The 17,230-nt window shown below is 40.1% G+C and overlaps 1 pseudogene; it reads left to right on the top strand.

Annotated features, from left to right (window-relative positions):
* Positions 1–362: 362 nt before the first annotated feature.
* Positions 363–1,123, top strand: LOC143653400 (cell cycle checkpoint protein RAD1 pseudogene; annotated as a pseudogene).
* Positions 1,124–17,230: the final 16,107 nt, after the last annotated feature.

Raw genomic sequence — 17,230 nt, 5'->3', positions numbered from 1 at the left:
GCATTCTGGCAGCTAGCAAACTAAAACAAGATCCATATTTATATAGATCCATATCATATGTAGAAAATGGCTCTATATCATTTCATATAGTGCAGTTTTGCTAGTGATTAATTCTTTCAGCTTTCCTATAGCAGACAGTGTCTTGATTTCACCCTAACTTTTGAAGGATATTCTCTCTACATATAGAATTTTAGAAGGAGAGTTGCTGCTCCAACACACATTTAAAATAGTGTTCTACCTGGGGATTGGAGCTTGCTTCCCAGCTGAACTGCTGGGAGGAGCCTTCTGGAATCCAGACCCCAGCCCAAAGGAGCAGGCTTTGGCCCCAGAAGCATCCCTTGGAGTCAAATATACAGTGAAAGATGCCTCTTCTAACCCCATAGATCCAAGCTGAGAATGATCAGTACAGCTTATTGGCCAGCCTTGACAATGTTATGAATCTCTCTAACATTTTGAAAGCCATTCATTTCCAGGAACATGCTACATGTTTTGTTACTAAAAATGGAAGCAAGTTTCCAGTTGAAAATGCAATGCATGTATAAGCAAATGCTCTTATTCAGGGACTCGGCACTTCAAATGTGATGCCAAGGTTATGGTTACCCTTTCATGCTATTTCTAGAAGAAAGAGGAGTGTTGAGTGTTATAAAATCAATACTTGGTAGCCTGAGGAGATGCTGGATTTTTATTTCTGCAGTGCAGTGTGATTAATAAAATTATTCTGCAGTCATAGAGACTCTATGAAGCATTTTCTGGTGAGATCCTCCAGATCATCATGTCTCCTGACAAGCTTTATTTCAGGTAATCTACTTTTGAAAAAGCAGGAAACTCCCACCTGGACTCTCTCAAAGATTCTGATTTGATGGAAGCATTTCATTTTAACTAGACTTAGGTTAACAGCTACAAAATTTCCTTAATGAAAACATCTACAAAGGCATTAGTCCAATCTTGTAAGGTATTTATTTGAGCTGATAACTGAGGGGTTCCTCTTATAACAGTGTATGATTAGAAACAAAGATTATAGTACATGATTAGAAATGAAAATGGACAAATATGTTTTGTGGAATATAACTGTTGACCTGATGAAGTTCTGAATCTGAGTCTTAGTTATGACAATGGACTATGATATTTATGTATCCATACATGATAGCTATGTTCTCATTCTGGGTACTGTATTCTTATGATTTCTTTTTGGATATTCTATAGGGAGAAACAAAGAGGAGAAAGGACCAAGTTCTCTGTGGCCTAAGAGTTGCTGGGTATTTTGTAAAGAAATATTTATCCTTAGTCATGCATTATCCTATATTGTACTATCCTATGTTTCTATTTCTTGAACTCATGGGAATCATTATGAGCCAAGATGAATGAATTGTGTGTTCTAAAAAGAACATTTCAAAAGCCTAAAGATTTGATGGAGGATATCTGAGATGTTCTTTTAATTATTTACCATTAGAAAAAAGTAAAGGTATATGAGCATTGCTTGGAATAATTCTGGAGACTATATCTTAAAGCAGGGGTTCTTAAAGTATGATGCCCAGGGATGGGCCATGGTGGTTTAGCAGGCAGAGTTCTCGCCTGCCATGCCAGAAACCCAGGTTCGATTCCTAGTGCCTGCCGATGCAAAAAAAAAAAGTGTGATACCCAGACCACCAGCGTTGGAATCACCTGGAAACTTGTTAAAAACTCTAGGGTTAAGGTCCATAAATCTTTATTTTAATAACCCTTCCTTCCAGAGGAGTCTGATGTGTGATAAAGTTTGAGAACCAGTATTTTAAAGGATCCTAGTTTTTAAAAAATAGCATTTAATTACATGTGATTTCTTCATACTCATAATTTGACATGTTCTGTACTTTAGGCATTACCAAACAAGTTTGAACAAATTTTTTTTTGTAGGCTGTATGGCACAGTCATATTTCATTATTTTTCCTTGTGAATATCTCATTAGTGCAGCACCATTTGTTGAATTTTGTTTGTTTGTTTTGCATGTTTGCTGAACAATTCTTTATATATTCTTAAAGTACGCTTTTTGAAGATATCTATGAACAGGTATATAACAGTCTTCAGAGTTGTACATTTTCTTCTTGTCAAAACTGTTCAAAGTGTAAGTATTGCAGTAAGTACTTATTAGATACCCTCTAGTGTCTATAAGAGTTTCTTGACCACACCAAGGAACAGTCACTTAAGTGATTTTGTACTTTTCTAAATAGTTTTCACTGAAATAATTTTGCGTATTGTAGATATTTTAGTATTTAATAAAATATATTGCTAAAATAAAAAAAAATTGTGTTCCATCATTTTCTGGAATCCATTGCTTTGGGTGGCAAATTAGGTGTCATTCTTATTGATGCCCACTTGTATGTAATGTCTTTTGTTCTCTGACTGTTTTTAAGATATTAACATTATCTTGTATTTAAATAGTTTGACTATGATGTGCCTAGATGTGGTTTTCTTTTACTTTATTCTGCCTGGAGTTCTTTCAGTGTCTTGGGTCTGTGTGTTGATGTTTTTAATCAAACAAGGAACATTTTTTGGCCAATATTTCCTCAAATATTTTTCTACTTGGTTCTCTTTTCTAACTATTTGCGATTTCAGTTGCTTGTATGTTGTACCAGTTGATGCTTTCCCATGGGTCATTAAGGCTCTATTTTTCCTAATGCAGTTTTATTGAGATACATTCACACACCATGCAAACTAGCCAAAGTATATAGTCTTTGGCCCATAGTATCATCCCATAGTTGTGCTACTACCCCATAATTAATTTTAGAACATTTTCATTACTCCAGAAATAAAAATAAAAATGAAAACCAAAATCCTCCCATACCCCTTATCTGCCTCCCTCATTACTCATCCATAGTATTGGTGTAGTGCATTTGTCACCGTTGATGTAAGAGTATTAAAATATTGCTGTTAACTGGTTGCAATAGGTACATTTTCCTCCATAAACCCCTCTATATTAACTCCTTGTAATAGTGTCATATATTTGTTCTAGTTCATAAAAGAAGTTTTTTATACTTGTATTGTTAATGATGGGCGCTGTCCACCATGGGATTCACTGTGTTACACATTCCCGTGTGTCATGGTTAGGGACAGGTGTCAACTTGGCCAAGTTGCGGTACCTGTTCATCTGATTGGGCAAGCGCTGGCCTGTCTGTTGCAATGAGGACATTTCATAGGATTAGGTCATGATCACGTCAGCTACATCCACAGCTGATTCCATTTGTAATCAGCCAAAGGGGAGTGTCTTCTGCAATTAGTGATGCTAAATCCAATCATGGGAAGCCTTTTAAGGAGGACTCAGAGGAGACAGGTTGCATTCCTGCTTTGGCTGGTGAGCCTCTCCTGTGGAGTTCATCCAGTCCATTGGAGTCGTCGGCTTCGCAGCCTGCCCTGTGGATTTTGGACTCTGCATTTCTACGGTCACGTGAGACACTTTCATAAATTTTATATTTGCAAGTGTTCCCTGTTGATTCTGTTTCTCTAGAGAACCCTAACTAATACATCTTGGTACCGGGAGTGGTTCTTAAGGAACAGAATCTTAAAAATGGGTTTTTATGAATGGTTTTCTACTCTGACTGGGCTCAGAGACACTAAGGACTCTGATTCCCGTAATCAGAATGACACTCCCAATCCATGGACTGAGTTGGCAAAGGAGATAGTCAAAATATCATCATTCGATTCTCCTAATGCTTCGCTTGTACGAAGCCAGACTCTGGGGGATAATGTTTTTGACACCTTTACAGAGTTTTGTAGAAATAAGAGTTATAGAGATGTTGGTTGGTTGTTGTTAGATACACTGTCTACATTAAAGGGTGAAAGGGATGGGCTTAAGGCTTCAAACAAGAAGCTTAAGTGCCGTCTGAAAGATGTAGAGGTTTCTATGAGTATCCTGAAGGAAAATTTTATTTCCTGTAGCCGTAGACTTGAGATCTCTGAAAATCAGACTCAGAATCTTATTGTTAGAGTAGCAACTTTACAACGTAAACTGAAATCTCAGTCTTGCATGGTGTCTGCCGTAAAAGTGAGAGCATTGATTGGAAAGGAGTGGGACCCTGAAAAATGGGATGGTGACATATGGATTGATAATGATGTTGGGGGTGAGGTTGAAACCCTAGACCATGCTGAGCCTTCTTTAGATAACCCTGTAATAGTCTGCCCTGAGGACATAGCCGCCCCACCTCCAGCCTGCCTTGAGGAATTGGCCACCCAACCTCCTCCTGAAGGGATTAGCCCTAGAGTTATTAATCCTGTTTCACCAGATGAAACTGCAAATGAAAGCCCTGAAGCAAATGGCTTGGAAGATATTTCTAATTCTTTTCATGACCCACCCCCACCACCCCTCATTTCTTCTAGACCTATAACTAGACTAAAGTCCCAACAGGCCCCTAAAGGTGAGGTACAAAGTATCACACATGAGGAGGTACGTTATACTCCAAAAGAACTGTGTGAGTTTTCCAATTTATATAGACAGAAATCAGGGGATATATGTGTGGCAATGGATTTTAAGAGTGTGGGATAATGGTGGGAGGAATATAAGGCTGGATCAGGCTGAATTTATTGATATGGGCCCACTAAGCAGAGATTCTGCATTCAATGTTATAGCTAGAGCAGTTAGAAAAGGTGTTAACAGCTTGTTTGGGTGGTTGGTTGAAACATGGATCAAAAGGTGGCCAACATTACCTGAGGTTGAAATGCCAGAACTGCCCTGGTATAATGTAGATGAGGGGATCCAGAGGCTTAGAGAGATTGGGATGTTAGAGTGGATTTATCATGCAAAGCCTGCTCTTACACCCCAGGAATGTCCAGAGGATGCACCTTTTACCAGAACAGTGAGAAATAAATTTGTGAGACTAGCACCATCATCCCTCAAGAGCTCTGTGGTTGCACTTCTCTGTAGGTCAGATATTACTGTAGGAACTGCTGTCACTGAGCTGGAATCCTTAAACACAATGGGGATGACAGGATCCCGAGTTGGCAGAAGCCAGGTGGCAGTACTTAATCACCAAAGACAGGGTAGACGTGGGTATTATAATAGACAACAAACTCAAAGGAGGCATCAAAATTATATGACACGCAGAGATTTGTGGCATTGGCTAGTAAATCATGGGGTGCCTAGAAATACAATAGAAGGGCAGTCTACTAAATTCTTGTTGGAGCTGTATAAACAAAAGAGTTCTAGGTCAAGGGAACAGAAGTCTAACCTGAATTACAAAAACACAGAGTCACGGCCCCTTAACCAATTTCCAGACTTGAAACAGTTTACAGACCCTGAGCCCCTTGAATGAAGGGGAGGCCAGGTCCCTATGGGGGAGAAACCTGTTACACTGCCACAAATTTATACTGTTAACATTCCTCTAAGTCTTCCCCAGGGAGACCGACGGCCTTTTACCAGGGTAACTGTGCATTGGGGAAAAGGAAATGATCAGATATTTTGGGGATTATTAGACACTGCTTCAGAAGTGACATTAATTCCAGGGGACCCAAAATGTCACTCTGGACCACCAGTCAGAGTGGGGGCCTATGGAGGCCAGGTTATCAATGGAGTTTTAGCTCAGGTCCGTCTCACAGTGGGTCCAGTGGGCCCCCGGACCCATCCTGTAGTTATTTCCCCAGTTCCGGAATGTATAATTGGCATAGACATACTGAGCAACTGGCAGAATCCCCACATTGGTTCTCTAACTCGTGCAGTGAGGGCTATTATGGTGGGAAAGGCCAAGTGGAAGCCACTAGAACTGCCCCTACCAAGCAAAATAGTAAATCAAAAGCAATACCGTATTCCTGGAGGGATTGCAGAGATTACTGCCACTCTTAAGGACTTGAAAGATGCAGGGGTAGTGATTCCCACCACATCCCCTTTCAACTCTCCTATTTGGCCTGTGCAGAAAACAGACGGGTCTTGGAGAAGGACAGTGGATTATCGTAAACTCAACCAGGTGGTAACTCCAATTGCAGCTGCTGTTCCAGATGTAGTATCATTGCTTGAGCAAATCAATATATCCCCTGGTACCTGGTATGCAGCTATTGATCTGGCAAATGCTTTTTTCTCAATAGCTATTAGTAAGGACCACCAGAAACAGTTTGCTTTCAGCTGGCAAGGTCAGCAATATACTTTCACTGTCCTACCTCAGGGGTATATCAACTCTCCAGCCCTATGTCACAATCTTGTTCGCAGAGACCTTGATCGTTTCTCCCTCCCACAAGACATCACACTGGTCCATTATATTGATGATATCATGTTGATTGGACCTAGTGAGCAAGAAGTAGCAACTACTCTAGATTTACTGGTAAGGCATTTGCGTGTCAGAGGATGGGAGATAAATCCAACAACAATACAGGGGCCTTCCACCTTAGTAAAATTTTTAGGTGTCCAGTGGTGTGGGGCATGTCGAGATATCCCTTCTAAGGTGAAGGATAAATTGCTGCATCTGGCCCCTCCCACATCCAAAAAAGAGGCACAACGCCTAGTTGGCCTTTTTGGATTTTGGCGGCAACATATTCCTCATTTGGGTGTGCTACTCCGGCCCATTTATCGAGTGGCCAGAAAAGCTGCTAATTTTGAGTGGGGACCTGAACAAGAGGAGGCTCTGCGACAGGTCCAGGCTGCTGTGCAAGCTGCTCTGCCACTTGGGCCATATGATCCAGCAGATCCAATGGTGCTGGAAGTGTCAGTGGCAAATAGAGATGCTGTCTGGAGCCTTTGGCAGGCCCCTATAGAAGAATCACAACGCAGACCCTTAGGATTTTGGAGCAAAGCCTTACCATCTGCTGCAGATAACTACTCTCCTTTTGAGAAACAGCTTTTGGTCTGCTACTGGGCCTTAGTAGAGACTGAACGCTTAACCATGGGCCACCAAGTTACCATGAGACCTGAGTTGCCTATCATGAGTTGGGTGTTGTCTGACCCACCAAGCCATAAAGTTGGGCATGCACAGCAGCACTCTATTGTAAAGTGGAAATGGTATATACGAGATAGAGCCAGAGCAGGTCCTGAAGGCACAAGTAAGTTACATGAAGAAGTGGCACAAATGCCCATGGTTTCCACTCCTGCTGCCACATTACCTTCTCTTTCCCAGACCAGAGCTATGGCCTCTTGGGGTGTTCCTTACAGTGAATTGACTGAGGAAGAGAAAGCTCGGGCCTGGTTTACAGATGGTTCAGCACGATATGCAGGTACCACCCAAAAGTGGACAGCTGCAGCATTACAACCCCTTTCTGGGGTGTCCCTGAAGGACAGTGGTGAGGGGAAATCCTCCCAGTGGGCAGAACTTCGAGCAGTGCACCTGGTTGTTCATTTTGCTTGGAAGGAAAACTGGCCAGAGGTGCGTTTGTATACTGACTCATGGGCTGTTGCTAATGGTTTGGCTGGATGGTCAGGGACTTGGAAAGACCATAATTGGAAAATTGCTGACAAAGAGGTCTGGGGAAGAAGTATGTGGATAGACCTTTCTGAGTGGGCTAAAAACATGAAGATATTTGTGTCCCATGTGAATGCACACCAGAGGGTGACTTCAGCAGAGGAAGATTTTAATAATCAAGTGGATAAGATGACCCGTTCTATGGATACCAGTCAGCCTCCTTCCCCAGCAACTCCAGTTATTGCCCAATGGGCTCATGAACAAAGTGGTCATGGTGGTAGGGATGGAGGTTATGCATGGGCTCAGCAACATGGGCTTCCACTCACCAAGGCTGACCTGGCTACAGCCACTGCTGAGTGCCCAATCTGCCAGCAGCAGAGACCCACACTCAGCCCCCGATATGGCACCATTCCCCGAGGTGACCAGCCAGCTACATGGTGGCAGGTTGATTACATTGGACCACTCCCTTCATGGAAGGGGCAGCGATTTGTTCTAACTGGAATAGACACATACTCTGGATATGGGTTTGCTTTCCCTGCACGCAATGCTTCTGCCAAAACTACTATCTGTGGGCTTACAGAATGCCTTATCCATCGTCATGGTATTCCACATAGCATTGCTTCGGATCAAGGAACACACTTCACAGCAAATGAAGTGCGGGAATGGGCACATGCTCATGGAATTCTCTGGTCTTACCATGTTCCCCATCATCCAGAAGCAGCTGGATTGATAGAATGGTGGAATGGCCTTTTGAAAACTCAATTACGGTGCCAACTAGGTGGCAAAAACTTGAAAGGCTGGGGTAATGTTCTCCAGGAAGCTGTGTATGCTCTGAATCAGCGTCCGCTGTATGGTGCTGTTTCTCCCATAGCCAGGATCCATGGGTCCAGGAACCAAGGGGTGGAAATGGGTGTGGTGCCACTCACTATTACTCCTAGTGATCCACTAGGAAAATTTTTGCTTCCTGTCCCTGCTACCCTGAGTTCTGCTGGTCTACAGGTTTTAGTTCCAAAACAGGTGTGCTTTCTCCAGGAGAAACAACAGTGATACCACTGAACTGGAAGTTAAGATTGCCACCTGGCCACTTTGGGCTACTTATGCCTCTGGATCAACACACCAAGAAGGGGATTACATTATTGTCTGGGGTAATTGACCCTGACTATCAGAAGGAAGTAGGACTGCAACTACATAACGGAGGTAAAGAAGAGTTTTCTTGGAATATAGGAGATCCCCTGGGGCATCTATTAGTACTGCCATGCCCTGTGATTAAAATCAATGGAAAACTGCAACAACACAATCCAGGCAGGACCACTAATGGCCCTGAGACTTCAGGAATGAAGGTTTGGGTTACCCCACCAGGCAAAGAACCACAGCCAGCTGAAGTGCTTGCTGAGGGGAAAGGGAACATGGAATGGGTAGTGGAAGAAGGTAGTGATAAATATGAACTTCGACCACGTGATCAGTTACAGAAACGAGGACTGTAATGCTGTTTTGTTTGTGTTATACTATTTAAGTTGTAAGATATCAAGTTTAAGAATGAATGTTGCCCAAGGATTTGCACCCTATTCTGGAGAGATTTAATGTGTTTCCAGTTATATGCTGGACAGTTGAGTATTGTCAGGTAAAAGAAAAAAATGTGTGCTTATTTGTTTTCATTTGGAAATTAAGTATGGTCTAAGGTGATACATACATATATATATATATATATATATATATATGCCAAGTTGACAAGGGGTGGACTGTCATGGTTAGGGACAGGTGTCAACTTGGCCAAGTTGTGGTACCTGTTCATCTGATTGGGCAAGCGCTGGCCTGTCTGTTGCAATGAGGACATTTCATAGGATTAGGTCATGATCACGTCAGCTACATCCACAGCTGATTCCATTTGTAATCAGCCAAAGGGGAGTGTCTTCTGCAATTAGTGATGCTAAATCCAATCATGGGAAGCCTTTTAAGGAGGACTCAGAGGAGACAGGTTGCATTCCTGCTTTGGCTGGTGAGCCTCTCCTGTGGAGTTCATCCAGTCCATTGGAGTCGTCGGCTTCGCAGCCTGCCCCGTGGATTTTGGACTCTGCATTCCTACAGTCACGTGAGACACTTTCATAAATTTTATATTTGCAAGTGTTCCCTGTTGATTCTGTTTCTCTAGAGAACCCTAACTAATACACCGTGTTTTAACCTCCAACATGAAAAGATGCTCTAGCATCACTAGCTATTAGGAAAATGCAAATCAAAGTCACAATGAGATGTCATCACACACCTATTAGAATGGCCACTATTAAGCAAACAGGAAACTACAAATTTTGGAGAGGATGTGGAGAAATGGGAATACGTATTCACTGCGGGTGGGAATGTAAAATGGTACAGCTACAGAGGAGGATGGTGTGGCGGCTCCTCAGGAAGCTAAGTATAGAGTTGTCCTACAACCTGGAAATTCCACTTCTCTGGGTATACTCAGAAGACCTGAAAACAGGGACAAAAACAGACCTCTACACACTGATGTTCATAGCAACATTATTCACAGTCGCCAAAAGGGGAAAATAATCTAAATGTCCATCAACAGATGGAATGGATAAACAAAATGTGGTATATACATCCTATGGAATATTATTCAGCAGTAAGAAGGAATGAAATCCTAAAGCACACGACAACATAGATGAACTTTGAGGACATTGTATTAAGTAAAATCAAGTCAGACCCTAAAGGACAAATATTATATGATTATACAGATATGAACTAATTATACCATGTAAATTCATAGACATAAAGCATAGAATATAGGTTACCAGGGATATAGAATGAGGCTAAAGAATGGGAGTAGTTGCTTAATAAGTGCAGAATATTAACTAGGTTGAACTTAAACATTTAGGAATGGGCAGAGGTGACGGTAGCATGTTACTGTGAGATAAAATTACAGTGCTGAATGGTGTTTGTGTAGAAAGGGGACGTTTAATGTCATATATGTCACCAGAAGGCTTTATTCTTTAAAAAAAATATTTTTTCTCTGTCACTCAGTTTGTATAATTTCTGTTAACCTATCATCAAGTTCACAAATTATTTTTTCTGTATTGTCCAGTTTGCTATGAATCTTTGATGAATTTTTAAATTTCAAATATGGTGTTTTTCATTTTTCATATATTTCCTGAAATTCCCTATTTCTTCACTCAGAAATAGAGAAAATTCCCTATTTCTCCATTTGTCTTTTCCTATAAAAATGGTAATGTGTTTATTAGAATTCATTTAAAGTTGTTGTCTGCGAATTCCAACACATTATCACCTCTGGATTTGTTTCTCCTGATTGTATTTTGTCCCTCCATGTCTTAGTCACATTTTCCTGCATCTAGTAGTTTTTGTTCAGCAATAATGTATTGTAGAGACTCTGAGTTCTGTTTTTTCCTCCAAAAAAGGTTCTAGCAGGCAGATCACCTTGATCCTGTGAAGGTTTTGTTTGTGGTTTGTTAGAGTGAGTCTACTTTGGTTTTGCCCTTGGTTCCCCAGCAGTTTCCCATCTGTCTTAGTTTGAGTTGCCTCAAAAGCAGAGTCTGAGATAAGAATTTTAGTGCAAATTGTTTGGGAAGTGTTCCTAGAAAATACCTGTAAAGGAGTGGAGAAGTAATACATGAAAACAAACAAAATTTATACTATCAAGATATGAGCCACAGTTGGAGCTCAATTGTTGAGGAACTATGAGAGACAGTGAGACCATGCCTCAGAGTTATTCCACCTAGCAGGCAATGTTGATAGTACTTATCCACCAATGCCAAGACAGAAAGTTGCTTCCAAGGGCATTGGTTCCCAGAACTTTTGGCTTGCACTGCCTGCAGTCCTCTGGCAGATGGTCACAGTGTTTGCAGTAAGCAACCCTTTGTGCTTAGACATGAATGCTGAAGAATGTATATTGGGTACCTAAACTTCTACTCCATCCATTCAGAAAAAACTCCAAACTCCCAATTTTGCTATGGCGATTTGAAGTGTATGTACTGCAGAAAAGTATGTTCTTAATGTTAATCCATTCCTATGGGTGTGGGCCCTTTGTAAGTAGGATCTTCTGGTGAGGTGACTTAATTTAAAGTATGACCCACCTCATTCAGCATGGATCTTAATCCTCTTAGTGGAATCCTTTGTAAGACAATGAAATTCAGACAGAGAAAGCCATAGAAGCAAGAAGCTGAAATCAACAAAACCTGGGTGAGAAGGGAGAGCACAGCAGACGCCACCATGTGCCTTGCCATGTGACAGAGGAGCCAAGGATCACTGGCAGCCAGTCTTCAGGAAGAAAACATCATCTTGATGATGCCTTGATTTGGATATTTTCAAGGGTTCAAAACTGTAAGCTTTTAAATTCATAAATTCCCATAGTTAAGGCCAACTCTTTTCATGGTATCTGCTTTGATTAGCTTGGCAAATAAAATACCTGCTTTATAAAACACTGCCTACCATTCCTTCCTTATCCCTTATCATCCTCCCCCTCATTCACTGAAACTTAGGCATAAGCCTTTGTTTGTTTCCTGAACACACAAGCTTGTTACCTCTTTAGGGCCTGTGGACATGCTGTCTTTTTGCCTTGAATGGTCTTTACATGCTGGCTCCATTCTTACATTCAGATTTTATTTACATGTTACATTCTCAAATATAAAGTCTCCAAATCACATCACATTATTTTAATTCTATGCATATCACTCATTATACAATCTGAATTTTTTTGTGATTTATTCATTTGCTTATTTATGATCTGCTTCATCCACCAGTGTGCAAGCACAGTTGTATCCCCTGCACTTATACTAGGGACTCAATAAATGAATGAAAAATGAATGACTGAATGAACACAGTAAACTTTGTGAATAAAAGAAGTTACGGATAAAATTATTTCTCAGGTTCCAGAGAAAATAAAGCCTAGATTTGAAATCTGACCCAGCCCTTTCCAGTTGCAAGATCTCAAGCAAAATATGGTATAAAACTTCTGTGAACTAGTGTCCTCATCTGTAAAATGTGTATAATAATAATACCTACCCTACATATTTGTTATGATAATTAAAAGAAATAGGTAGTTATCCTTAGACATAAATTTTATGGATCTATAAAGTTTCAAAAGAATATTGTGGCCTAATATTAGATTGTCCTTATTTTTTGTAAAAACAAAAACATTAAAAACAGAAAACACACAAAGCTTTCATCCATTCTCATCATTACCATAAGAGGAAAGGCACATTTTAACGCAAAAAAAAAAAAAAAAAAATCTAGGAAGAGGAAAATCTCAAAATAAAGAACATATTTTAAAATAAAATAATTTGAGAACATTCACTCTCAATAATCGTAGACTAGATAATTTGGATCAATCCTCCTATGGAGGATAACTAGAAAAGCTAAACAAAATATTTTTAAAAAACTCATCTGTTTGAAGACATCAGAGAGACAAAGCGATATTAAGAATTACAGGCCCAAGATCCAAGCAAAGAAGGAAATCTCGGAAGATAATCCTTGCACCTAGGCTGTTTATGAAATCTGGAGGAAGTCATTGAGAGGATAACGAGTATTTTTAACAGTCTCATGGGGCTAAGGGAACAAAGGTTGGAATTCAGGACCTATAAAAGTGACCCCCTCCCACCACTACCCCATTTGGTTTAGTTAGGATCTGGAAAGTCTCTTAGGAGTAAGGTTGAACTCTGGGCTTTCTCAACACAGCTTTAGATAGACTCAGTTCCGGTAAACCGAATTAACTCAGTACCCTAACTGGATTAAGGTAAGCCTGGATTGTTAATGTTCCTAAGCACTGGGCAGAAGCAAATGTAAGTCCTTTCTAGAGACTAATAATCTCCCAGACCTTAAAATAATTCTCCAGAAAATTTTCCAAATACAGCATGCGACACACACATAAATATAATCAGGTACACATGGAGATAAGACAATATGAGTTAAATCAGGAGAAACAACAGATAGTAGGTAAAGACCCATATGGGCTCTAGATATTAGAATTCCCAAATAAAGACTTTAAAATAACTGCAAAATAAAACAATACGCTCACAAAATAACTGCGTAATGTTCAAAAAGAAGGAATGTTCAAAGGAATAAAGAATAAGATTGAGAATGTTAGCAGAGATCTGGAAACTATAATAAAGGATATGGTAGATTTGAAAAATTAGGAAATTTGGCTAAAAAATTGTAACAACCCATGTTAAAAATTCTGCTGATAGGTTTTATGGAAGATTAGACACAACTGAAGAGTAAAGTCCTGAAGTGAAAGACATATCAGTGGAAAAGATCTAGAATGAATAATAGAGAGAAAAAGTACAGAAAATACAGCAAAGATGGTAAAGGACATAAAGAGATCTAACACATGTAACTGAAATCTCAGAAGGATAGAAAAGAGAAAACAGGCAGAAGTAATATTTGAAAAAATAATAATGGTTGAGGATTTCCCTAAACTGATAAAATCATCTGGCCACAGATTCAACCCCAAACAGTTCAAATATAAAGAAATACACACCTGAATACCTCACAATAAAATTGCTAAAAGCTAAAGACAAAGATAAAAATTTAAAAACAGCCAGAGAAAGAGGATAGATTACCTTCAAAGGAGTAACAATTAGATATCTAATATTTCAAAAGAAACAATGAATGCTTCTCAACCAAAATGCAAACCAAAAAAAAAACAATGGAATATCTGAAAGAAAATTACTGCAAACCTATTATTCTAAGCCCAGGAAAATAACCTTCAAAAATGGCAAACAAGAGTTAAGAAAATGTATCATCAGCAGATTGCAGAAAAGGAAATATTTTAGGGTCTTCTTTAGGCAGAAGATAAACGATTCCGAATAGAAGTTTATAGCTACAGGAAGAAATAAGAACAATTTAAAAAGGGCAAACGTGGTAAAGCTAAGTAAATATTCACTGCATAAAATAATTATAGTAACATTTAGGAAGGTTCAAAATATAGAGTTCAGAGATATAATCATGGCTTATAATTATGGAGGATGGGTTAATAGGGAAGAGGAGAAAGTATCAAATAGCACTAAAATTTGATCAATCAAGGATGCATACTATAATCTCTAGGATAACCATGAAAAAATAGTATAAGTGGATAGATCTTCCAAGACAATGGTGGGATGAAAAGAATAATATAACAATCACTATCTGATTACTCCAAAAGAAGACAAGAAAGGAGATGAAAGGAGCAAAGAACAGGTAGGACAATTTAGAAATTTATAAGATGGTAGATGTAAACCCACATAAATCGGTAACTCCATTAAATGTAAATAAATAAAATGCCAAATTAAAAGAAAAAAATGTCAAATTATAAAGGAAAAAAAATCTAACTATATCATGTTTATAAGAGACAGATATAAGAAAGAAAGTCTGCTGCAGGCTGTTAATGGCTGGGAAATGGAGTAGACCTAACCCTATTTTCAGAAGAAGGACTAATAAACCTATAATAGGTAATATTTTACTAAAAGACTAGACTAAGCATCTTATACATTTTGTCTCCATTATCACTGTCCGGCAGGCTTTCTCCCTTGGCCTTCTCAGGAGGAATCACACCAAAGCGTGGTGGTGAGGCACCTGGTGGCCAACAGGGGTTTGCCACCACCCTGCACGAAGGCTCCCAAAATGTTTTGGTTTTAAAGTAAAATCTCTGCAGGAATTAATCTTATAAGTGATCAAACAAAACACCCTCCTCCCATCCCCAACTGTCACTCTCAAGCTCAATCAAACTTTTGGATGTTTAGGCCAGGGAAACCCAAGCATCACTGCATAGCTTTCATCAGCAGAGAAGGTGCATACACTTTAGTGTCAGAGACTTCATGCCAAATCTGCTCTTGCCAGCTGTGTGGCCTTGAGGAAGTCAATTAAACCACCTGAGCTCAATTTCTTCAGTCAAGTAGGGTTAGCTGACTCCTAGGTTGATACCGTGAGTGACAGCTCTACTGTCTTTCTCTCTGGCTGCCCCATGTGCATGAGCCAGCACCTAAAACCTCAAATCTGAGTTCAGTTAGTCCAATTTTCTGGATGAGGAAACTGAGACATGGAGAGGCCAAATGCTAGCTGTGTGCTCTTGAGCAAATAGCTTAATCTCTCTGATCTCAGTTTTCTCATCTATAAAATGGAGATGGTAATACCAACCTCATAAAGTTTTTGTGAAACTTGAATGAAGAAATGTCTGTAAAGGACCTGGCACTTGGTAGCCATAAGCTGTATCGTAGCAGCTACTATTTTTTAAATTAATAAATATCACGTTTATTATTTTGTGTGGCATTTGGGAAGTCATTCTGCTCTGAGGCATTGAAAACTGGCAGGCTGCAGCCAGTTGGTCACAAACCCTGGAGCTGGTGGGTCATCCTGGGAAGGCCTTCCCGATGGGGTCAGGTAGAGTTCAGCGAACTCGCAAAGCAGCGTGATTTTAGATGCTCCAAGGTGCATCCACTCATCTCCTCTCACTCCCTCTGCCTGTTATTAAACTGGTAGTTTTTACAACATCAATAAAGAACTTTCCTACCCAATTACCCCAGACAATAGGCTGAAAAGCAGTTTCAACTATGAAAACTTCGTGTTGGGTTCATTTAGATTGTTTTGCTGTGTCAAATCCTCACTTGAGTTCAAAAGTTCAGCTGAACCATGAACTTTGTAATTTCACAGCAGGCAGTTCTACAAATATCGCGGAAAGTAAAAAAACATACAGTATTTAAGGTGGGCTTAGTCATGTATAAAATGTGGTTAGGAATGGGTGTACATAAAATAGTCCTTAATTTACAGAGCACATTAACATATCAAAAAAGAGCGGGAGAGAAGAAATTAAACCAAACTGATCCTTGAGTTACCTGCCCTCTGAGGCTTCCAAAAGAACGCACATTCAGTGACTAATCATTAGTGGACAAACTAAAGTCAGCTAATCTTCTTAATAAATTGTGAAGTCTTGTAGACCTCTCAGTTTTAGTGGCGGCTTTTCTGCCTGTCTGGGACAGGCAGCGTATGAAAACAAAAGGGTCATGACTTTATGTATTTGTTAAAGTTAGAACCCATGTTCTCATGTAACTCGGGCTTGATGGGACCTGGTTACACAAGGGTAGGCGGAACGAACGTTTCACAGGGATGGGAATAATGCTGCGCTTTCACTGATTGGTCTCTTCACAAATGCACACAGACACATACAAATTAAGTTCAAGAACCCCTTGTTTTGTAAACCTTGTGTTTATGCAGCTTTATCTTCAGGAGTAAAGCAAACAAGATCATGAAGTCACTTGGCTAGGATGTCTTCCAGCTTGTGTGTACCCAGTGAAATCCCCATATCAGGGAACAAGGTTTCATGTCGCATCCCTACACTCTCCATTTGTTACAAGGAAATGTGCTTCTCCTTTGGTTTTTATGTCACAGCATGTAAAAGTGAAGGGACAACTTGAGGCCAGCAATTTGGGGTGGGAGGGTCCGTCCAAGCCAGATACGTTTTCATGCGGCAGCTGTTTATTCCCCTTTGTTTATCAAGGGGTTGGTCTGCCGGGTGAGGAGGGAAAGCTCTGCTTGGTCATGTGTGGAAGCTGAGAGAAAGGGATAGGTGAGAAGGTCAAATCCTGTGGCAGAGGCTTCCTTGTGAGTTAAATGGAACTGATTTTCCAAAGCAGTTTCCTTTTCTTCCTGACTTTGACCTCAAAGTTGCCAGGATTTTACTTCTAGGATGGTCAGGAGACTTTAGAAAACTCTCCCCTGTGGAGAAGGTCTGGTGCTGGCTTTCTGCCTTACCGGGACTTTTCCATACAGGAAGGTCTTATTCAGTTGAGTCAAGTATTCCGTTTTTTTTCCAGACAGTAAATTATCACAATAAATTTAGTGCCTCCGACCATGATAATAAACTACGATACTAAATGGGGAGAGAGTGAAGACTGTGAAATTTC

Source organism: Tamandua tetradactyla, chromosome 13, assembly GCF_023851605.1.
Source record: "Tamandua tetradactyla isolate mTamTet1 chromosome 13, mTamTet1.pri, whole genome shotgun sequence".
NCBI lineage: Eukaryota > Metazoa > Chordata > Mammalia > Pilosa > Myrmecophagidae > Tamandua > Tamandua tetradactyla.
This window is presented reverse-complemented; position numbering and strand designations above follow the sequence as displayed.